The sequence below is a fragment of the Marmota flaviventris genome, chromosome 5, assembly GCF_047511675.1.
Source record: "Marmota flaviventris isolate mMarFla1 chromosome 5, mMarFla1.hap1, whole genome shotgun sequence".
Lineage (NCBI taxonomy): Eukaryota > Metazoa > Chordata > Mammalia > Rodentia > Sciuridae > Marmota > Marmota flaviventris.
Window position 1 is genome coordinate 1,503,639 of NC_092502.1, and position 17,656 is coordinate 1,521,294.

General features: G+C 43.5%; 3 pseudogenes; all 3 read right to left on the reverse strand.

Annotated features, from left to right (window-relative positions):
- Positions 1-5,992: 5,992 nt before the first annotated feature.
- On the reverse strand, positions 5,993-12,704 carry LOC114080835 (retinitis pigmentosa 9 protein pseudogene; annotated as a pseudogene).
- Positions 12,705-13,325: 621 nt separating this feature from the next.
- On the reverse strand, positions 13,326-15,448 carry LOC114080836 (proton-coupled zinc antiporter SLC30A1 pseudogene; annotated as a pseudogene).
- A 269-nt stretch (positions 15,449-15,717) lies between these two features.
- LOC139705723 (autophagy protein 5 pseudogene) lies at positions 15,718-16,437 on the reverse strand (annotated as a pseudogene).
- Positions 16,438-17,656: the final 1,219 nt, after the last annotated feature.

Below are 17,656 nucleotides of genomic sequence, written 5' to 3' on the forward strand. Positions count from 1 at the left end.
ACAAGCAGGTCTGGTTTTGCCATCACGTTATTCCTCTCAGTGGTAGAGCTTGCCTGGCACAAGTGAGGCAGTGGGTTTGATCCTCATCAACACATAAAAATAAGTAAAGGCATTGTGTCCATCTACAGCATATATATGTACACACACACACACACACGTATCTACATGAAGCCGTAATTTCTCGGTTAAAAACTAGGAGATGATAAATATACAACACCCAACAACAACAACAAAGAATAAAAATGTAGAAATATGTTAAAAATAAATTAAAAAGGAGAAGAGAAGAATAAGCAGGTCTTGTGTGACACTGCACAGGTCTTGTGTGACAAGAGAGAACAGCAGTGCATGTGCCTCTCAAGGAGCTCAAAGGAGGGCTCTGAGCTGTGTTCACCATGAAGAAATGGACATGACCAAGGAGACAAGCTGGACACTGGCCACAGCGGCTGCAATCTCAGCTGCTCCAGAGGCTGAGGCGGGAGGATCTCAAGGGAACCAGCATCTGCAACCCAAAGAGAACTTTTCTCAAAATAAAACTAAAGAGGGCTGGGGATGTTGTTTATTGGGAAAGCGCCCCGGGTTAAGTCCCTAGGAACAAAAGATCAAAACTAAAGAGAGAGTTATGGTTTAGCCGGATTTTCAGATGACTCAATGTGTCAGGCATGCTGTACTTGTAATCCCAATGACTTGGGAGGCTGAGGCAGGAGGAACACAAGTTGCAGTCAGCCTCAGCAGTTGAACTAGCCCCTAAGCAACTTAGGGAGACCCTGTCTTAAAATACAAATAAAAAGAGTTGAGGATATGGCTCAGTGGTTAGGTATCCCCCTCCCCCAGATCTAATCGGCAATATCACAAAAGGAGAGAAAAAATACAGTATATACATGAATCAAAACATCACCTTGTATCCCTGTCATAGGTACATTGGTATTTGTTTCCAATTAATTTAAATTTAAAAAGAAAAAAATAAAGCAGGTGTCATGAAGAGATTCTATCTAGAAATACACTTCTAAATATACTTCTTATTACATTTCAACAAAATAAACTGTTCCTTTTAAGAATATAATTTGACTATATTCAGTTGGATGTTTTTAAAGATATAAACCATCAGTGACCACAGTGACATAAATAAATAGAAAGAAAAACAATAGTCTTTCAGGCTTGGTGGTGCACGCCTGTAATCCCAGAAGCCTGGGAGGCTGAGGCAGGAGGATCACGAGTTCAGAACCAGCCTCAGCAAAATCGAGGCTCTAAGCAACTCAGTGAGACTGTCTCTAAACAAAATACAAGATAGGGCTGGGGATGTGGCTCAGTGGCTGAGTTCTACCCTGTCCCCCATACCAAAAATGCTATTTATCAGAAGTTGGTTGATGCAGTGCAGGAACACGGAGAGGCTGAGGTACCTGGAAGACCGTGGACTGATGGCAGTACCTTGGAGGCAGCTGGTGCCACCCTTTAGATGCAGAAACAAGTTTGCATCCCAGATCCCTGGAGCGAGTCTGAGCCCGAAAGCTGTCTGCGCTGGAGCCGCTTTGAGGAGGGGAAAGGCCTTGGCTACAGTGCTCGGCAGTCACATCTGTGGACTTGTGGCTGCACCCAGTGACACCCAAGAGGAGATAATGGTAAAACAGACAGAGGCTTCCTGGACTTGCAGCTATAACCTGAGGTAAGAATGTCACCCCCATGAAAGGCCCCAGCAGCCATTCTGTTGGTTCCCACAGACTGACGTTAGAGCCAAAGGACCCTGCATAGAAATGTGAGGTGCAGGTGGCATTGAAAGTGTCAGCCAAACTCATCAATTCCTAGGTAGAAATATTTACATAAAGAATTTCTGTTATTGGGCCAGATGCACACCTATAATCCCAGCTGCTGGAGTGGCTCTGAGACAAGAGGATCTCAAATTCAAAGCCAGCCTCAGCAATGGCAAGGTGTGTTTTTCTAGTAGCATAGGGTTGCAGGTCTTATATGAAAGTCTTCTATCCATTTCCAGTTAATTTTTCTTTTTTCTTTTTCTTTTCTTTTCTTTCTTTTTTTTCCCTTCTTCTCCTTCTCCTTCTCCTTCTCCTTCTCCTTCTCCTTCTCCTTCTTCTTCTTCTTCTTCTTCTTCCTTTGCATTGTACCCAGAGGCACTTAACCACATCCCTAATCCCTAGTCCTTTTTATTTTGAGACAGAGTATTGTTAAGTTACTTAGGGCCTCACTAAGTTGCTTAGGACCTTGCTAAATTGCTGAGGCTGGCCTCCAAAAAAACTTGCAATCCTCCTGTCTCTGACTCCTGAGTCCCTGGAATTACAGGAGTGTGCCACCACACCTAGCTTCCTATTGATTTTTATGTGTGTTGTGATGGAGAGTTTAATTTTGTTTTTCTGCAACAAGAGTTTTTGTTGTTGTTTTTTTCAGCACCAGTAAATGAAGTCTGTTCTTTCCCAACTGTGTCTTCTTAATATCTTTTCAAAATTCAATTTACTGTAAATGCTTAAGCCCACTGTAAATGCTTTTAGAACAAAGCTAGAGACATCAAATTCCCTGACTTCAAAATATATCATAAAGCCCCTGCACCTAAAACAGCATAGTACTAACATAAAAACAGATGTATGAACCAGTGCAACAGAATAGAAACCTAGAAATAGGCTTAAGCATTTACAGTAAGTTGAACAGGTCACAGAGCACCCCCCCCAGCTCTCCGGGACAGCCGCACTGGGCGGGGTGGGGGGGGCGGCTGCAGGGATAGAGGCGCTAGGGGCGGGTGCTCTGCGAACGGAGGGCTGCTAGGACAGAGGCGCTGGGGGTGGGGGTACGGGTGCTCTCCATCCGGGAGGGCTGCCAGGACAGAAGAACTGGGGGGCGGGTGCTCTGTGACCCAGAGGACTGAGGGGACAGAGGAGCTGGGGGGCGGGTCCTCTGCGACCCGGAGGGCTGTGAGGACAGAGGGACTGGGGGGCGAGAGCTTTTGTCCCCCAGGGCTGCAAGGACAGAGGCTCTGGGGAGCGAGTGCTCTGCCTACCTGGAGGGCTGCGGGGACAGAGACGCTGGGGGCCGGGTGCTCTGTGTCCCGGAGGGCTGCGGGGATAGAGGAGCTGAGGGACCGTTGCTTTGTGTCCCGGAGGGCTGGGAGGACAGAGGGACTGGGGGGCGGTGCTCTGTGACCCGGAGAGATGCGTGACAGAGACGCTGGGGGGGCGGGTGATCTGTGTCCTGGAGGGCTGTGGGGACAGAGGAGCTGGGGGCGGTGCTCTGAGCCCCGGAGGGCTGCTTGACAGAGAAGCTGGGGGGCGGTTGATCTGTGTCCTGGAGGGCTGTGGGGACAGAGGAGCCGGGGGGCGGTGCTCTGAGACCCGGAGGGCTGTGCGGACAGAGGGGGGGGGGTGGGGGGGCGGGGGTGCTCTGCGACCCGGAGTGCTGAGCGGACAGAGGGACTGGTGGGTGGGTGCTCTGTGTCCCGGAGGGTTGCGGGACAGAGACGCTGGGGGGCCGGTGCTCTGCGACCTGGAGGGCTGCGGGGAACAGATGAGCTGGGGCTGGGTGCTCTGTGTCCCGGAGGGCTGAGCGGACAGAGGGACTGGGGGGCGAGTGCTCTGCGACCCGGAGGGCTTCGAGAACAGAGGAGCTGGGGGGCAGCGCTGGTCGGGGGATTCTCTGCGACCTGGAGGGCTGCGCTGACCGCGTCAAAGGGAGAGTGCTTCTGCCATGGTAACAGGCCTCAGGGAGTCTCCAAGTGTTGGCCTCCCTGAGTGCCTCTCTTGGGGTGCTGAGCTTCTGTGAGGGCTTACGCAGGCCCCCTGGAAGTCTGCATTACCTGGCTGCCATCCTTATTGTTAGGACCTTCTGCTACTTAGAGAACCAGAGAGGGATAAGACAGCAGAGGGTCCTCGAGTGTCCAAGTTAGCAGCTCCTGCTGTGTGCTTGCTTCTTAGAAGACTCCTTACACCAACAAGCAAAGAAACAACAACAAATCCTGAGGAATCTGGATGCAGACATTCTCAATACTAGTACACTGAATTCACCATGATCAGGTAGGATTTATCCCAAAGACAGAAATATACTTCAAAATACACAAATCAGTAATACATCGCATCAATAAAATAAAGAACAAAAGAACAAAGAATGGAATAAAGCTTCTGGCTCAGATGCACCTGCACATAATCCTCCAGTAGAACTTGGGGAGTAGGTTTACCACAAGTAAATGCTGGAATGAGGCAGATTGAGAGTGGGTCTCAGGTGCCTGGGTGGGCAGGGGTGCTACAGCAAGCTCAAGTGTTCAAATCGGACTTCCTTCTTAGCTTCTTCTATAACCCTCACCCCAACTTCTCAAGAACTCTCTCCCTCCTGACTCGACCACTCTCCACTCACAGGAGGCTGGGCTCCAACCAGCACAGGCAGGATCCACACCCCTCAGGTCAACCCATCACCCATCACTGGCTCTTTCTCTTTGCTTTGGGTTCTTGCCTGTTTTCTCATCTGCTTCATCACCACACTCAGTTCCTGCTCCTCCTCATTATGTGACCCTTGGGATGGTGGACAAAGAGCTGACCATCACCTGAGGGCAGAGTAGAGGGGTCACCAACCAGATAGGAAGAAGTGGCAACAAAGCAGCTTAGAACTCCCTGTGTACCACTGAGTTCAGAGAAGGCACTTTTCTGGAAGAGTGTCTATTTATAACTGGGGGACTGCATCTGCTACTGTGTACACAAATTGGGTACTTGTCATCTGTCCTGTGAGAGACAAAGATCTTCACTAAACTCGAGTCTGATTCCTTCGAGCCCACTTCTGGAACAGGTCTCAACCTTGGTCCTTGTAGACTTGAATAAGATTCTACCACAGTGTCTAACAGCTCAAGAATCTAACAACAACAAATCCTGCTACCCCTGGACATATCCACCTGAGCAACTGAAGGCTGTGAACGGCTCTCCTGTTTCAGAGAACACATGAAGATAGGTCCCTGCCTTCTATGGTCTGTGGGCACAGATCGCACATGGACCACCCCCATCTAACTTCTTTTTCAAACTCCTGGGTTTACCTGTGTCTGGAATACCCTTCTGTTTTCTCATATTCTTTTTTAAATGCCATAACAGGGTGGTGTCCCTGGTCGGCATGTTAGAACAAGGCCATAACCCTTTCACCCAATCCCTGCAATTCCAAGTTCCCTTGCACGTTGGGCAGGGCCCTGCCTGGAATGTGCATCAATGGTGCAGTGGTTGGAGCTGCAGTGGCCCTAGTCCTCATGTCACTGTGTGCATGGACATACTCTCCTTCACAGCCTGCCTGAGGAGATGAGCAAGTAACCAGCTGTTCAACCCCAGGGCGGCTTTCCAATCCCCAAGAGAAAAACCTGGAGGAACAACAGAGAGGTTTTGGACATTCTGATTCGCTCACACCTTGGTGGTGGTGGGCTGGGATACAGTGGGGGTTGGGGGGTGGACTTGTAGAAGAGGTTGCTGCCCACTGCGAAGTAGGTTGATCTCCTCCGATGTTCATGAGGACCTGCCTCTACTTCACAGCCAGCTGGCTCTGCTCAGATCCTTTCGAAAGGACTGGGGATGAGGGAAGTGGGTGGCTCCCTCTCCATCTTCCTCATTATAACATTTTTTTTCTTTCTAAAATGAATCATAAGCTTTTATTATACTCAACAACATAGAAGAGTCCAGCATAAAGTCTGTGGAAGCTGAGTTGCTCACAAAGGACAAAGGCCATGCTAGCACCCAAAGCACCTCCCCAGAGACACCCAGCTGTCGTGTGATGCTGCAGGAGACCTTTCCAGGGAATTAGAGACTCAAGTGAAGGGCAAGGAGGGGCCGATGAATGAGCTCTCCTGGGAGAACCAGCGCTGTCCAGACCCAGGCTCTGAGTGGAGACAACTCACCATGGCAATGTGGTGACAATCCACAGCTGTGCCGCCAGGTGTCTTGTGTGTCCTGTTACTCTTGGGTCACACCTCCCTCTGTTCTTTGGCCACAGTGTCTGATTTTTTCTGAAGAGAATGCTGAACAACTCATCCTTGTCAGTCTGAATCTGAACTCTCACTTGACTTGGAAGACTTATGCTTCTGTTTTTTTCTTCTTTTTCTTTTCCTTCTTTCTTTAAAAATTTTTTTAGTTGTAGATGGACACAATATCTTTATTTTATTATTTTATTTCTTTATGTGGTGCTGAGGATCAAACCCAGTGCCCTGCAGGTGCAAGGCAAGCACACTACCACTGAGCCACAACCCCAGTCCCCTTCTTTCTTTTTTTAAATGCGTTTCTCTCTCCTTTTTCTTATGCTTCTCTTTACATTCTGAGGAAGAGGAGCTGCTCCCATCCTCATCTGAGGTGGAATCCTCCAGTAACTGCTTTAATTGCTGTTTCCTTTTATTCTCCTGAATGATGTCATACATGGGGTCTTCAGTGGTACTCTGAACTTCTAACTTCTGGTTGCCTTTGATAAATAAAGGGCATTCTTTGTCACCCTCTCGGTGACCATACCGCCTGCAACGCCAACACTGCATAACTTTGACTTCTTTCCCCAATGGCATCCAAAGTCCTTTAGTTGGCGCGTGAGCCAGAAATTCCCTTGCATGCTCGTTGCCTGGTATATCAGGAATCATCTTCTGGCCTAGTCTCATCCTCCCCATAAGCCCAGGGGGAGGTTTTTCGTAGAAGGACTCCAGGTGCTTGAGCTGCTGTGGCTGCTGCGCGATCCAGCCGCCGCCGCTTCTGCTCCTGCGGGCACTGCACGCCCCGTGCCTCCGTGTGGTCCAGCCGAGGCAGGACACAGCGCGGTCCCAGCGCGCTGCGCGGTACGGGGGGAGGTCTAACCGAGGTCCCATTTGCTGAGCGCCACGCGCTGCCGGCCCACAGCGTCCCCCCTCGCTGGTGTCCCAGCGCAGGCCGCCAGGGCCACGTTTCAGCGCGGCGGCCCCTAAGTTCGTGCTCCCCAAGTCCGGGTTCCTCCCAGCCGGGTCTCCTTATCACATTCTTTAGATATCTTCTTATCTCAGTATAAGCTTTCCTAGCCCCTGGTCAGTGCGGAACCTGACAGCAGCGCTCTGACAGCACTGGGAAAGGAGGTCAGGTCCGCTTCTTCTTTCCAGAATACGTATGTGCTGGGTGGAAACGACTAAAGTGGGGTTCAGAAGACGAGCCAGAGGGCGTTGCAGAGCGGGGGAGGGAGAGAGGGAGGAGCACACTTGCATGGGCACGTACACCCGAGTGTGCAGGTGGAGGAGATGAGCATGTGCAAAGTGCAAAGATGAAGAAAGTCCAGGTCCATCCTTTATATATATGTAGATACATTTTATAATGTATCTATTTTTTTTTAAGAGAGAGAGAGAGAATTTTTTTTTCCGGTGGACACAACATCTTTATTTTATTTTTATGTGGTGCTGAGGATCCAACCCAGCACCTCGCTCATGCCAGGCGAGCGCGCTACCGCTTCAGCCATATCCGCAGCCCATGAATCTACCTTTTATAATGTAGTTACATTCCAGAAAAAAAAATCATACAAGCTAAAAGTTAAAAACAGAAAATTAAATCTCTCATCATTCTTTAAAGTTGCATTTGGCTTAGAAAATTCCTGGTTGGTTTTTAAATTGTAGAATTACTCTGCATATTTATATATATAATTGTTTTATAAGAAAAGCATTTATTTTTATTGGGTAATCTAAAACCATTCTTGTAGGTACTGTAAGTCTTTCAGCATACTCAAATGGGTTGACATTCAATATGGACAGCAAGCTGACTCACAAGAAATCAATGGTAATACAAAAAATACGTTAGTTGGTAGAATCCCAGCAGCCTTTGTCAAAGTGCAGCAAACTTTCCTTATAGTGGATAAGAACTCCAGTAACTTCTGGATATTTTGGGTAGAGTTAAGGAATACCTACTGCAGTCAAGAGATAGGCAATCTCGGGTCTGAGGTTGTGGTTCAGCGGCGGAGCGATTGCCTAGCACATGTGAGGCACTGGGATTGAGCCTCAGCACCACATAAAAAAAATAAAATAAAGATATTGTGTCCACCCAAAACTAAAAAACAAATTTAAAAAAGAGATAGGCAATCTTCAGATTTCAGAGACCAGTTGCCAGGGGACCACAGTGAAATATTATGTTCTGGAGCCAATGAAAAACATGAGGTTGAAAACGAATGGATTTTTCCAAATATGCAAAATTATTTTATACAGATGCTTGGCATACTGTGGTTTGACAGGTTTATACTGATAAACAAAACAGCAAAGATAAACATTTAACAGTATAGCTTCAATGTGTAGAGAACACAGGTTTTAAAATAGGCATCGATAAGTTCTATAAAAGCTCCTGAGACAAGTAATCCTATGCCCTGTATCCATTCCATGCCAGTGAAAAATGGGAACAGAATAAAAAGTGATTTACTGTGTGGGAATCAGAAAGTACTTGAAAAGTGACAAAACTGTATGTTATTAAATGACAAAACATATTTTGAAGCTTCATTTAAAAATCTCTCTCTGTTCATTATCAAGCACAAGGTTGTTTGCATACCAAGAGACAGACTGTAAACTAGGAAATTTTCACTAAGGAAAGATGGGTTTACTAGAATTTGATCTCTTACTAAAAAAAATTACTGCAAGTTATTGATAACAGAATTTCTCTTTTACGTTCTTAAATCTAATTCTCTTGAAAATTCAATCAATATTTCCATTCTCTCAAACTAAAGTTCAATCACGGTCACATTAGAAAGCACCCCTATCTATCTATCTATCATAGATATAGTTTATTTTCTACTTAGCTTTTAATAAATGGGAAGATACACAGTAGTCTGTCTCATATAGAACATTTATAATATGTAACAATCCATAAAGCCTCATGGTGAGGTAGGAACAGTTTTGGAAAATAACACACAGACAAAAAAAAATACAAAAAGTTAGAAGTTAGGTAAAATGTTACAACACTAAAAGACAGTTTATCTGTATCTGCATTTAATGAGATGGTAACTGCATTTAACTGCACTATATCTGGCCCAAAAGACAGGCAACAGCAGATACAAAAACAACACAGTTATGAAGTTTTCATAAGAATCACAGAATACATGGATATACTTCATTGCGCTGTTTCAAGGCAGAGCCATAACACGGTAATTTGTGTCTTTTATATATAACCACATATGAACTGTATGTTACATTCTCTTCAGCATCTTTTTGCTAAAGATACTGAACCATAAAATTTTTGGTTTAAAAGTTTAAATTGCATAACATACAAAAGGCTCTTGTGCCAGAGAAAATGACTGCTAAACATTCCAGAGCTTCTTAGTGAAACAAATCAGCATCACCACATACTGGTATAGTTATAGCAGAATAGTGCCTATTACAATTCCCTTTTCAGAGACCCAGAATACAGTTTCTATTTAAACATCAAATAAACAAAACAAACAAACAAAACCCTCCACCTTCCCAAGAGTTTTAACACTGTCTTATCACTTAACTGAAACTCAGTATTAAAATAAATATCTTTAAATTAAGGAATTAATCTCCATATTTGTGTATATGTGAACATCTTAAGACAGCAGATTAATGACACGTTTATCGTTCAAATGATATCTGCTTATAAACAGTAAAAATCTTCAGCTCAATACAGGTTAACCTACTAAATATTTCACATTAGGTTCCAGAGGTCTTTTCCCTTAAAACTTTCAAAAATCCCAAATTGACTGAATGTTAACAAGACCCAGATATATTAACATTGCCTTCTACCTAGTATGATTTTCCAAGATGCACTTGGTGGAAATTTCTTCTATTCAAATTACATAGCTTAGGATAGAGTTATTCAGTATTTTGTTTCCTAAAATATATATACAGTCAAATTTTAGAGGATTTTTATTGTTTAGGTTCTAGTCCAGACTTTTATAATGTAGATACATTCCAGAAAAAAATAAACAATCATACAAGCTAAAAGTTAAAAACAGAGAATTAAATCTCTTATCACTAAAGCTACATTGGCTTAGAAAAATTCCTGGTTGGTTTTTAAATCAGGCATATGCAGCACCTTCTTTTCAATAGTTTTTTTTTTTTTAACAATAGAATTCATTTTGAACTATTGTACACAAATGGAACACAACCTCTCATTCCTCCAGCTGTGCATGGTTCAGAGTCACTCCACTAGGATAATCATCCATGTATATGGGGTAATAATGTCTGTTTCTTTCTACCATCCTTCCCATCCCCACAACTCCACCCCTCCTCTGCCTCCCCTCTACACACACCAAATATCCTTCTTCTTCTCTATCACCCCACCCCACTATGGATCAGCATCTGCTTATCAGAGAAAACATCTGGCTTTTAGGTTTTTTTAGGATTGTTTTATTTCACTTAGCATGATATTCTCTGGTTCCATCCGCTTACCTGCAAATACCATAATTTTATTCTTCTTTAAGGCTGAATAATATTCTGTTGTGTATATGTACCACATTTTCTTTATCCATTCCTCTGTTGAAGGGCATCTAGGTTGGTTCTATAGTTTAGCTATTATGAGTTGAGCTGCTATAAACATTGGTGTGCCTGCATCACTGTAGTATGCTGATTTTAAGACCTTTGGGTATAAATCAAGGAATGGGGTAGCTGGGTCAAATGGTGGATTCAATAAAATTTTCAGACAACAGACAAGTTCTTAAACATTCTACATTGATCTTGTTCAAATATAAAAGAGCCAGGAGGAGAGATGTAACTCCTAAAACTGATGCAGTGTTATATAACAGCATATTTAAATAATGGATGTTAGTCTCCAATAATTCAGGGTATTTCTTGCATTTTCTCTCAGGAAGGAATAAGTTATTTTGAGAAAGACACTTAAATCCCACAACATTTAAATATAAAAGCATGTCTTTTTTCCTTAAAGATAATGCTAATATAGCTAAAAATGGATTAGAAAGTACCTTATAAATAAATAATTCTCCTGCTAAAACTCAAAAGGCGAGTCTCTGATTTTGCTATGACAAAGTCCTTTGAAAAGTGAAAATCCTATGGTACCACTTTGTTACATATAAGCTACTTAAAAATTATGAAAAGTGAAATAACTAAAACCTAAAGGCTATCCCTTCAAAGCACTTTCAAAAAATAAAACAACAAAGCCTTGTCCAATGCTCATATGCAAGTTTTTAAAATTCTCACTCTGGTGATGTCTTCTACTTAGATGTTAGACCACCTTTAAGACACAGATCCCCAAAAGAAACATTGTAAAGAAACCCCATTGAATATAATATATTTTACCAGTTATCCTATCATATCATTGCTAAAATGTTTAGATAACAAATTGTTTTGAGATCTTAGTAAAATATTCTGTAAAGTGTTAAATCAGGAATGGACATTATACAGTAAAATTTGCAGCTTTCTCTTGTTCACCCAGATAGATTGCTCAATTTCATGTTAAAAACAAAAACAAAAACTAAAAACCTTTTGCAAAACTCAAAGCAACTATTAGGTAAAGAAGTGAATTACAGGATATCAGGTAACAGTATTAAAAGATCAATATGTGGGGGGGGGTAAGAAAAATGGTGGAATGAGATGGACATCATTACCATAACTACATGTATGAAGACACCAATGGTGTGACTCTACTTTGTGTACAACCAGAGATATAAAAATTGTGCTCTATATGTATCACATGAATTGTAATACAGTCTGCTGCATTATAAGAAATTAGAATAAAAAAGATCAAGATGTATTGCAAATTGGCAGGTTATAGTTTGGCCCATTATAATATATGTGAACTTACAAACTATGTTCCTAAAATTACCTCATTCTCATTGGAAAAAACAGCTGTTCTTAAATAGACCCATTGCCAGCAAAATGCATATATTAGGGAAAAAAACAATCTACAACAAAAGATCATCTCTTTAAAAATTTTCGTATTCAAACACTTTCATCTTAAGACCTATTAAGCAATGAATTAGTTTAAATCCCCAAAGGTAGCCATCTTCAAAGTAGTCAGCTATAAAAGTTACTGAAGTCGTCAGAATACCTGTTTCTAGAAAAATAGAGCTATACATGATAACTGATTTTAATAATCATTCTTCTGAGCACAAAATCTTCATTTTCTTCACAAAGCAAAACCCCTCTTCTATCAAGAAAAATATAACTTCAAAAATATTAAAATATTTGTGTTGGATTTGAAATCTATTTCAATAATCAAATAGCCAAGAACAATTTCCTAGATGGAAAGCATGACACCCTGCAAAATAAGCCACTGGTCTAAGAACTAAGCAATGTCAAGAAATGATGATTTACAGACCCTTCAATTTTCCCTTAATTATTAATTTTGCTGAGAAGTTAATATCCAGATTGCATTAACCAACTTTCTTTTCTCTCAAGTTAGTGGCTTTTGGCAAAGCACAAGCATTAAATGGTGGTACTCAAAAAGCTGTTTAAATCCATTCATGATTAGTCCCCATGAAATGCCTTTAACTTTGAAGTTATTTTTTAAACACCCACAATTTAAAAGATTAAATTAATACCTTGCGTTTACAAGCTAAGAGGAAGTTAAAAATTCTTAAAAATATTTAGATATTTTGCAAGTCTTTCCAGTTCAATGTTTCTAATATCAATCTTTCAAAGAAAGAAATGCTGGTGAACATATTCATATTTTAGACTAACTTTGGTAGACTAAAGGAGTTGAAATTCTCAAAATAATTTAGAGATGTAGTCTGAATATCAACATACAATAATCTAATAATTTAGTTTGGTAAACTTCTTACCTGTTCTTATTCTGCATTTGACCTATTATGTGTGAACTCTAATTCAGTTTCCTAATTATCTCACTGTTTATTGGATCAACACTTAGCAATATAGAATACAGAATAGTAACTGTTCTGCTCATAGCCATGAGCAACTCTTAAACTATGCTGCCATTATACTATGTAATGACTTCAAAGGGCAAGTAAACATTATGCAAACATCAATGGAAACAAACTTGCTGACGATGTTACAGGTCTAATAATTATAATCCTAATAAAGTGTAACAATGGGAGAAAGAAAAGCAGAGAGATACCAGTAAGAATTTTTAATTTATTTATCCCCCTAATTTTTTTATCATGGGAAAACACAAATCAAATGTCACTATGTTACATAAGGTTTATACTTACTTTAAACAAAAATGTAACATAGTGTTAAAACTGTTTTTAAAAATTGTTACAGCATAGCTGTACTCTGTACTAATAATCCCAAAGTCATGATATAGGACTCTGTTATGCAGTCCCATTGTGTTCTTACAAAACTAGAATTAAACTGTGTGACCCAGACAAGGACTTCAATTACATTATTTGGCAAACTTAGAATTTTAGTGGAGTCGTTTTCCTCTTTCAGTTTAAAGCAAAAGTCAAATATCATATCTTTTTCAAGACTCAAAAGGCGATTCAGGTTGCTTGTTTGGCACTTTTTAATCTCTATCACAACAGCAGGGATGTTTTCAACTTTAGTCCTCCTGGGCTTCTTCTCTGGATTGTCACTAAGTTCTAAATAAGAAATGCTAACTGCTGGGTCCTTTCCTGCATTCTTTCCAGAATGGGCTGGTGGCCGTGTCCCACAACATTGCTTCAAAGCACACTGAATCCTGCAGGCAAGTTCACACGGACCACACTTGCATTAGTGTGCCGGGTTTCTGTTTCATGACTAAAAGACTCAGGGGTCACTCCAATTAAACTGGGCTAACTGGGCTGCACGAAATAACCACACAAGAGACACAATATCTTTTTCTTTGGGGTCGCTGTGATGGCTCCTCTGACCTTAAGGGTCCGCATAAAGGCACACACACACACACACACACACACACACACACGCTGACCCCTTTTATTGAGGAGCAGCTATTCAAATGAGGCAAGGCGTCAGGTTTCAGGGGGCTGAATCTATCTTCATGATGTCCACTGTCAGCAGGTTGACTGACACCTGGGTAAGCCACACCCAAGGGCACACTAAGAGAAGGGGACACACACAAGGTGCTTGCATGGAAGATTCTATCCTAAACAGGGCAAGGGGTTATATTACAAAGGAACAGGTGAGCATAGCTTCACCTATGGGGCTGTAGCAAGACACACCCATGGACGAGACACCGACCCTCAGACCCAAGAAGGGTGGGGAAAGCTCTGCCACATTTCTGCCACTGAGCACCTCAGCACCCAGCCAGGAAGTGTGACTCAGTCACGTGTAAGGTTGGTCTCTCACATTAGTGCCTACCCTAGCAAATTCAGGCTGAATGGCAGTAGCATGAATTCCAGGATTATGAAAAGCACCTTTAATAGTTTTAGCCACCTGCATGGATGATGCTGGTCTTCTCATTTTATGTGAGCAGTGGCAATGATTCTGCTTCCAGCAAGTTGCTAAACATGTAGTTCGTGAACTTCCTCAGCTCCTTCAACATCTTGAAGTTCTTTTATCAGATTTCAGATATCAGTTTGTTTAGGAACAGCATGTAAAAGAATAAGAGCAGATTCCTTTAGTAATGGGTAAGTTGTCTGAAGAAGTATACAAACCATTACATAAATACAAAAGGGTTGGATCTAAATATAGCACTCAGCAAGGGCCAGCCTCATGAACTGATGCATGAGTACTATTAGTTATTTCTACAAATCCTGTTCAGGGATTAGGGAAACTTGGGTTCACACAAAAATCCCCTTCAGAACAAACTCTCCAATAAAAGTAAAAGAGCAAGGCATTTACTACCACAATCACCAACCCAAGGGATCTCCAAGCACACGCCTGTGAAGTTGTCGGGCCCTGTCATCTTCTGCTAATTTCATATCATCAGGTCCTCTGATGCGATTGCCATTCACTTGTCTTGCCATTCACTGCACCATCACTTCTGGGTTTTTCTGCATCTGCAGGGTCCAGTTTCAGCCCATTGAAATTGCTGGTATGGGCCAGCTGGGTGTTGGTCTCCTGGTCTTGTCCCTGTGTGGTTGCTCTTGACGCAGGTGCTTCTGGGGAGGCAGTGGCTGAGGCCGTGCCTCCCGGGCTAGTAGCCATGGCCGGAGTCCTGACTGAAGCCTCTGTGATGGTGGAAGAGACAGAGACCAGCACGTTGACCAGCAGCTCTGCCATGAGGACCCTGAGGACCACCGGCGGCTGCTGCGTCTGGCGCTGCTGCATGAAGCAAGGCCCCATGGCCTTCCACAGGACGGATTCACCAGAGCCCCCATCCCCTGGGCCCCGGTCCAGCTGCACGCGTTCTGGGTGGCGTGGGTCCGCCGGGGAAGCACTCGGCCACCAGCGCCAGCACGTTTCACAACACGGAGAAGGAGTACAGTATCGCCAGTGACCAGTCACCTGGCTCACCGCCATCTCCTCCCGCACCATGAACAGGAAGGTAAGCATCAGCAGCCGGTCGGTCTCTGTCCAGACCAGCACCCTACGGCTGCGGCCAGGCCACCGGGAGGCGGCGATTGGGGGGGGGGGGGCGGTCAGCGACGCAGCGACTGTGTATTTGTTAATCAAAAATACAAGCTGAGTGCCACATACTCCCATGGTCTCCTCAAGGCAAAGGCTTCAGCTTCATCGTATTTTACAAGGAACCAGGAGACCTGCAGCGTCCCGTCCCGTTGCCTCCCCAAACCAGACTGAGTCAAAGGGTGACTGCTCTGGTGAACTCTGTTTCCAGCGATTCCATTCAAGCCAGCAATTGGTGCTTCACTCTTGTTTGTTTGCGGATGATGCTAAGAGAATTATCCGGATAGCTCAGATTTCACTTAGCTGCTGCAGAGGTGTTTCCAACATTGGCTCAATTCCATGAATTGTCACTTGATTCCTTCTTTCTCCACCTTCAGGAGTAATTGCAGAGGGACAAACTTCTTTGAGGAGATTGCCCAGTGTATATAGCTGTCCATCTGCAGCCACCCACAAAACAGTTTCTGAATGAAATGGTGTTCAGTTGTTGTCTGATATAGTCTAAAAGGGATATAATGAAATCCATTTTCTTCTGCAGGATACTCCCTAAGTTTCTGACTGATGGCCCCAAATTGGTCAAATCTGTCATTTTGAAGTCCCATCCAAAGCTGCTTATGATCTTTTTTTTTTTTTTTCTGAATTTTATTGATTACTTGGCTTTTCTGCTTTGAAGCATTAGCTTCTTTCATACCAGACATAAAATGAGCGTTGATTGCCTCTTTAGATGGACAGTGCAGAAGATCTTTCTCTGGAAAACTCTTAAACTGTTATGTCCCAAGGAAGAGCTGAACTTGATGCATGAAGATCAAACAGCAAATCAATGGGATGATGCCATTTCAGGGGTATGTCTTCATATTCAGACCATATCTCACTAATGTCTTCTTGTCTCATAACCTTCTGAAAGTGCTTTTTCACTTTGCCAGTTACCAGTGTCAAATAATTTACTCTTGGAAAAGCAAATAGTATGCTTCTGTTTCTCTTTCAGTTATCTCACCTCGATACAGAGTGAAGCAGGTTGGAATTTGTTCAAGCCACCACACATCTGGGAGTATGCCTTTGTCACCTGTCATTCTTCCAGGGGTTAAAGCATTACATATAGGCTAAATTCTTTATTCAACCAAAGCCAAACCCAAGTGCTGGCTTGTCTCCAGCTCCAGGCTCTGCCTGCCCAACAAGCAGAGCCCAGACCATGGGAGCCAGGAGCCTGGAGACCCCTACAGCTGCAGAAAGCCCATGGGTGCAAGCCCTGCTGCACTCCTGCTCTTTGGTATCCAGCTAACACACTGGCAGCCAGTGGAGCCTTGGAAGCCTACCACAAGTCCAGTTACCCTGGGCACCTGGAGGTGACATCCAGGTCCATCTTTTGACTCTTGACTGATAGCAGGACAACAGATTTTCAAGTCTCCACTGTTGTCTGGGCTCTAGGTTACTCTGGCCCATGCTGACTGGTTCTAATTGCAACCTGTAATTAGAGATTTCATGGTTGAGGGAATTATCCTTATCTCCATGATTTCTGGAATCTGGTCTGTGAAAAGGGCTACAAAAGTCCAACTCCAACCACCCCATTCTGGGTGATTTGTTTTCATATTGACATTTCAGGCTTGCATTTGTCCTGCAGATAGAAGGTAGTTTGCTGAAGAAAGTGACATACCCTGTGAACTTGAGCCAGACAGGGCTTCAGCTTTGGGGGTCAGAACAGTGGGCCAGGTTTACAGAATTGTCCCCTTGGCCTCAGGTTTCCACAGCTTACGGTTCTCCATGAGACAGAGATCTAGACACCCCTGTGCATGTAAGCAAGAATAGCCCGCACAGTTTTAGCACCATTATGAGAGCACACACAATGGCAGAAGCAGACCTTCCTGGGCTCAATGACCCTGTTAAGTAGGGGTCAATCAGGCCCTGGAGACACCCAATTTCTGGGTAGAAAATGGCTGCTGGTTACAGAGCAGCTCTGTGTTTTATAGGTTACAATATGAGTAATCTAATCATTCAGCAGAACACGTGGGTTTTCTTAAAATAATTTTTTAGTTGTAGATGAACACAATATCTTCATTTATTTATTTTATGTGGTGCTGAGGATTGAACCCAGTGCCTCATGAGTGCAAGGCGAGTGCTCCACCTCTGAGCCCCAGCCCCAGCCTGAACACATGGGTTTGGGCAGAATCCAATCTTCTTCCTCTGGCACTCACCATTACCCAGAGCTTCACTATCTACTCTCTCCTCCCTGGACTCATGGGCAATGGGGAAGGGTAAAGTTCAGTATCCACCTGTTGGGAAGGGATGAATACT